The following is a 6,000-nucleotide window of genomic DNA, read 5'->3' as shown; positions in this document are numbered from 1 at the left end:
GTCTGGAGTTGAAGCAATGACCGTGGCCTGCACGGTGCAGTACAATGAATGGCAGGACAGTGACATGCTAAGAATCTGTGCTCTACACTGTAGAGTTACTCACGATCCCTGCCTTGGACCCCTTACCTCTCTACTTTTTCTTTATGAAAAATATCTTATGCATTTAGGCCATTGCTGTTGTTATTGTCACTGGTTTTAATTTTTTACTATATGCAGCAGATCTGATTCCGATACAGGGGAAGTAACAGTATGTATTTACCAGATTGACAAATGTGAAGCACTTAGCATGACACCGACTGGGTAGTCCTTTTCAGTAAGTGTCAGCTGAATTGTATTGTCATGTTATCTCCTTGGTTTCAGAGTCTAGGAGGAAGGAAACAGCTCAGATCTCACTGCTAAGAAATCTATGGAAGAAGGCAAAACTCTGGGAAAAAAGCATGATAGGCAATTATTAATGGAAAAATACAAGAAAAAAAACACTTATATAGTGAACCCATTTCTTCAAAAACTCAGAGGCTAACTGTATCAGACTATATATAATAAATACTTTGACTGGTCTTTGTTCCAGTTGCTAAGAGGAAGCCTTTAATCTCTTGTAACTTCCCACGTGGGAGGAGGGTCTTCATTACTCGTGTTGGGCCCCCGGGACCTGCTTGCTGGCTGAGGCTAACACAGACTCAGGGAGGACCCCTGGGAGACTGATTACACTAATTCCTCACCAGTGTGTCTTCTGATACATACGCATTTATATACTCTATTCCAGATAGCCTTCTTATCAGCATGCCTATTTTATTCCCAATTATTCTCCAATGTACTCAGCACAAAAGTTCATTGTTCTGACAAACTTTTGGCAAAAATAAAATAGTTATTCTTTGACAAGTTCCCTGGAGTTGAGATGTCATCAGTGATGGGGGAGGAGGCAGAGGGGGCCAATTCTCTAATCCAACCAAGTGGGGAATTCTTCTCAAATTTGACCTCATACCACAGGTCCATGCCAGGAAAATTCTTAGTGTGGGTGGTGTCTAGTTTACAGGCTAGGGACCCCTTTAAAACCACCAGGTCTTACTATTCTCCTGTATTAATGGCTTATTCTACTTTATCAGTCACCTTTAAGGTGGAAGTGGGGTTTGTGTTATAATGGCACTGAAATGTTCTTTATCCATATTGTGTAGAGAGACACACAACTTGGAGGGGGGAATGTGTTCAATGAAGTGTGAGTCCCGGGTTAGGTTCCTGACCTTTGACAAGTCTGGCGGCAGGTGCCTGGCAGCCAGGGAAACAGGAACCACTAATCCGTGACCTAAAAATCCACCCGTCATTAATGAAATACTTACTCTATTGATCTGATATCTAACTAAGCAGAAGTGAGCTGAATCTAAATTTCCATGGAACATCTCTAATGTCCGTAAGTGTTTAACAAAATACTATGTTTCTTACTGTTCTGCATGCATCTGATCATACTCCCATGAAACAGGGTTGTCTTGTGCTAGTTCCTGTGGACAAAATATCAGTGACTCTGTCACTAAGCTTGTGGGTCTTACGAGTCTTCATGCCACTTGGGGGAAGGCATTCAGAGCATGCTCTGTACTGTTCACCTAATCTTCACGTCTGAACACAATTACTGTGACACTGATGTATTCGAGGCTATTTGTATCACTCAGGAGTCACTTTGAACTCTGATTTTCTCTTTAAGAGACTCTCAGGCAAAAATGGGAAGTAAAGATACGTAGAAAAAAAAAGAGAGAGAATTGGGCGTCTAGAAAACAAGATTACTTTTCCTCACCTGACACTCACTTAAAGAGAATGAAGCTCAGATGTTTCGGCAGTGACAGGTTTGGAGAATTCCACCCTTTCTTTGCCTTCTATTAGAACCTCTAGGAGAAAAGACTATGAGGAATTCTCCCTCCTTCTCGTTACACATGTGGGAAGTGACCTAACTTGAATGTCACTGGTGAGTTCAGCACCGCGAATGCCGCCTGACCGTGGATCAAGGGAAATGCTCCAAGTTCCCTGCGAGGGCTGTTATATAACAGTCATTCCTGTACTTTTTGGCAGGCAACATTTTATCCATTTCTTCAATGTAATAAATGTGAAGGGTAAACTACTGTAGTCATTTGGAAGGCAGGCACGTCACGTTTTCATATTTTGTTATGTGAGTTCTCACAAAGTATGATTATTGGCAGCAGGTGTAATATTTCCAGTTACAAGAAACTTTAGGGGCTAATGATAAAACCATTCCTGCTTGAGCAGTCCAGCGGTTGCTCCGAGAGGCACGGCGTAGTCCACGCTTTGGTTTAAATTCGTTTGTTGTTGTTTTTTTTTCAGATAAGACCCCATATCTTATTTTAGAATATTGATTTTAAGTCAATAAGGAAACTCAAACGTCAAACTTCATACTCAATCTTTTTGAAAAGAAAAGTCATGCCCACTTACGGACTAGTTGGTGTACATGATATAGTATGCAGTTTCCAAGCACAGCGGATACAATTTTTAATCAATTGCTCGCAAACGAACAATGGTGGGTAAGTCAGTCAGCCCGTAGGAACCCCTTTTGGGGGGCTGACCAAGGGTTGTGATGGCTTCGCTCCGTGTATACAGAGCAACTCCAGGTTAACAGGGAATGAGGAAGGAAACCGCAGGAGAGCAAGAGACGGCCGGTGCAGGCAGAGATGGAGAGCCCACTTCCTGTGCCTTTGGCGGAGCTCCCGGGAGAGATGAGTGGGCGGACAAATCACGCCAGTTTCCCGTGGGAGATCCATCCTGACAGAGGGGGAGCTGAAGCCAGCCACCAAGCCCAAGGTCAGCGGGGCAGGGGGAGAGCTGTCAGAGGTTCACCCCTCGATAGTGAAGACCCCAGCCAGGGCGAGCATGCGCCCAGGGCAGGGAGGGGCAACCACACCTGGAGACCTCACCTCAGAGAGAAGGCGGACGGGAGCCGCACAGACACGGCAGGAGTCGTACCACTGAGGCTGGAGCAGGGTGGGACCTTGCAGCGCATGCCCCCGGAGCCGATGGAGGCGCCCAACGTGCGTCAATGGGAGCCCATGGCCGCTGGAGGTGCAGCTGAACTATTCCCAGCGTGTCCCTGTGTCTGGGCATCTTCGCAGTAAAAAAAACCGCGTGGGGCAGGCCTGCACTGCTGAGGTCGCCAGTTCGAAACCCACACCCGGTCAAGGCACCTATGAGAAGCCACAACTGTGAGTTGATATTTTTTCACTCCTCCCCCCACCACGTTTCTCTTTATCTCTGTGTCTCTTCTTTCTCTAAAAATAAAAATAAAACAATAAAAATCAATAAATAAAATCTTAAGGGAAAAAAGAAATAGTGTGTGGTGGTGAGAACAAGAAAGAGTGCTAGATGGTGTAGGACTCACGCCGGGCAGTGGAGTAATGGTCTAGAACGCCGCTGTCCATTACGGTAGCCCTCCGGCTTGACGTGGCTACTGAGGACTTGAAGTGCAGCGCGTTCAAAGGGTGTGTGTGTGTGACATACCAGATGTTGAAGGCTTAAGCTGTGAATAAGCACCCAATTAATCATTTTATATTGATTTCATGTTGACGTGAAGATATTTTGGATATCCTGGGTACAAGAAAGTGTATTATTAAAGTAAATTTCACCAGCTTCCCTTTTCTTCTTTAGGAGAAGGTTACAAAACAATCTCAGATTTCCTGTGGGCTCACATTCTATTCCTACGGACAGAGCTGGGCTAGAAGCTCCAATTATTTCAGATGACCGCTCTATCTTTCCTTCCTACTGAGTGCTGATACAGAAAAAGCCGGAGCTTAGCTGTTGTTTTTTTTCTTTTCTTGTTCTCATGGTTTTAATATGGAGCCTTACTTTGCAGTCAGAAGACGTAAAGTTATTGAAAGTGGGTGAGTGTTGCTAGGACCAGATATTGGGCGTGGGCTGCGGCTCCCTCCTCCCAGACTCCGGGTTTGGATCAATGTGGGATTTTATAACGGAACAGTGAGACTACATTGAACACTATTCTTCTCACCCCCATTTCGGCGTCCTTGTTCCCAAATATGTTCCCACTTAGATTCTTTCACCCCTGTGAAGAGAATGTCAAACTGGGTCACACATCACGTTACAGATAATTGTATATATTTATATTAACTTGAAATTCTAAATAAAAAAAAAACTAAATATATAGATAATACATATTACTATGCATACAGCTCCTGATCAACTTGATGTAACAGAAGTTCATGTGTCTGCTCTGGGATGTCAGCTGGTTTTAAGCTGCAACCCAATACAAATCAGTCTTTTAAACTAACTCCCACGGTTATCAGTCATGGCTCACATTCACAAAGGACAAAGCAAGTGCCTCCTTTTAATCACACAAACTTGTATTTTTCTTCCCATGTCCAGTTCCATGTTGAAAACGGAAGTCTGGTTTCTAAAAATAGTGATTTTATGGAATAATTTGAAGCAGGCATCTTTTTCTTTGCGGTGACACATCTTTGGAGGTGAAATCTGAAGTTGAAGAGCTGGCCAAGAAGGACAGGAGGCCAAGAAGGACAGGAGGCCAAGAAGGACAGGAGACCAAGAAGGACAGGAGGCCAAGAAGGACAGGAGACCAAGAAGGACAGGAGGCCAAGAAGGACAGGAGACCAAGAAGGACAGGGGACCAAGAAGGACAGGAGACCAAGAAGGACAGGGGACCAAGAAGGACAGGAGACCAAGAAGGACAGGGGACCAAGAAGGACAGGGGACCAAGAAGGACAGGAGACCAGAGAGAAAACAATGGCAGTGACACCATGGACAGCCGACTAAAGAGAAGTCTGACCAATGATACACACTTTATTCATTGATCCTAGAGGTGGGTAAAAACAATGGCAGTGACACCATGGACAGCCGACTAAAGAGAAGTCTGACCAATGATACACACTTTATTCATTGATCCTAGAGGTGGGTCAAATATTTGGCGACAGGCTTTTTACAGCAGGCAGAGAAGAGAGAAGAACAGCCTGATGAAATATTCACGGTGACCGTAAGATAAGAATAAAGCAGTTACTTTGGCAAGCTCTGTGTTTTCCCAACAGTAAGCCTGAAGAAACAATCCCGCTGTGGTTCTTTAAAGAGAACGGACCATGTGAGATTGTTTATTGAGTCCAAGAGGAATTTAGCTGTTAAAGAATCTGTCTGGAATATCTACATCTCTGTACACACACACACACACACACACACACACACATGCGCGCACACACACAGGCACACACACGGTCCCCTTAATCAATCCTTTGATACCCGTTCCTGGCCCCACAAATAATTCTGATTATCCAGGTTTCCCAATTACATATTGAAGTTGCTTCAGTCTTATCATCCTTTGCCCATTAACGTTTAACTTTCTTGACTAACTTTTCAGCACCCTGCTCTCTCCATGTCACTGATCTGATAAACCAAACATTTTCCGGAAGCAAGAAGTGATAATTGGTTAATATGTGACCTCTCCCGAGAACTGTATTAACTGAATGGCTTCTGGTTTTATGTCAAGCTAGAGAGTTTTAAGTTTTGCTTTTATGAAGCAACAACTATTTTTCTTCTTTTGCAAAGATGGCATTAAATGGACCCCTAATGCATCTGATGTGTACAGAAGGAGCCACCCAGCATAAGGTGTTGGGGGTCTGGTGTCCAGCCAGCCTTTGCTCTGCCTTTGACCTTCCTTGGTGGCTGAGGGGACCTTCGGCAGCATGCCAGCACCCCCTGAGCATGTGTGCAACACCTCCGCTTTAAGCAAAAGGATGACAAACCCCTAGAGGGGTCATGAGGACGTATGAGGGCTTATCAACCCCTCAGATCCCTTCACCTGGAGAGGTGCCACTCTGCCTCTAACTAGAAGCACTCCTGACCTCTCTGTTGCATAAGGTGTCCCAAAAATAGAAAGCAAGTGTGACCTCCAGGAGATACTATGTTGGTTACGGTGTATCAGGACTACCGTGGAGAAGTAGGGTGACTGCTGTGTAATAGAAGCAGGGAGCTCGACATCAAGGACGCCAA

This window comes from Saccopteryx leptura, chromosome 4, assembly GCF_036850995.1.
Source record: "Saccopteryx leptura isolate mSacLep1 chromosome 4, mSacLep1_pri_phased_curated, whole genome shotgun sequence".
NCBI classification, from domain to species: domain Eukaryota; kingdom Metazoa; phylum Chordata; class Mammalia; order Chiroptera; family Emballonuridae; genus Saccopteryx; species Saccopteryx leptura.
Note: the sequence above shows the minus strand (reverse complement) of the source record.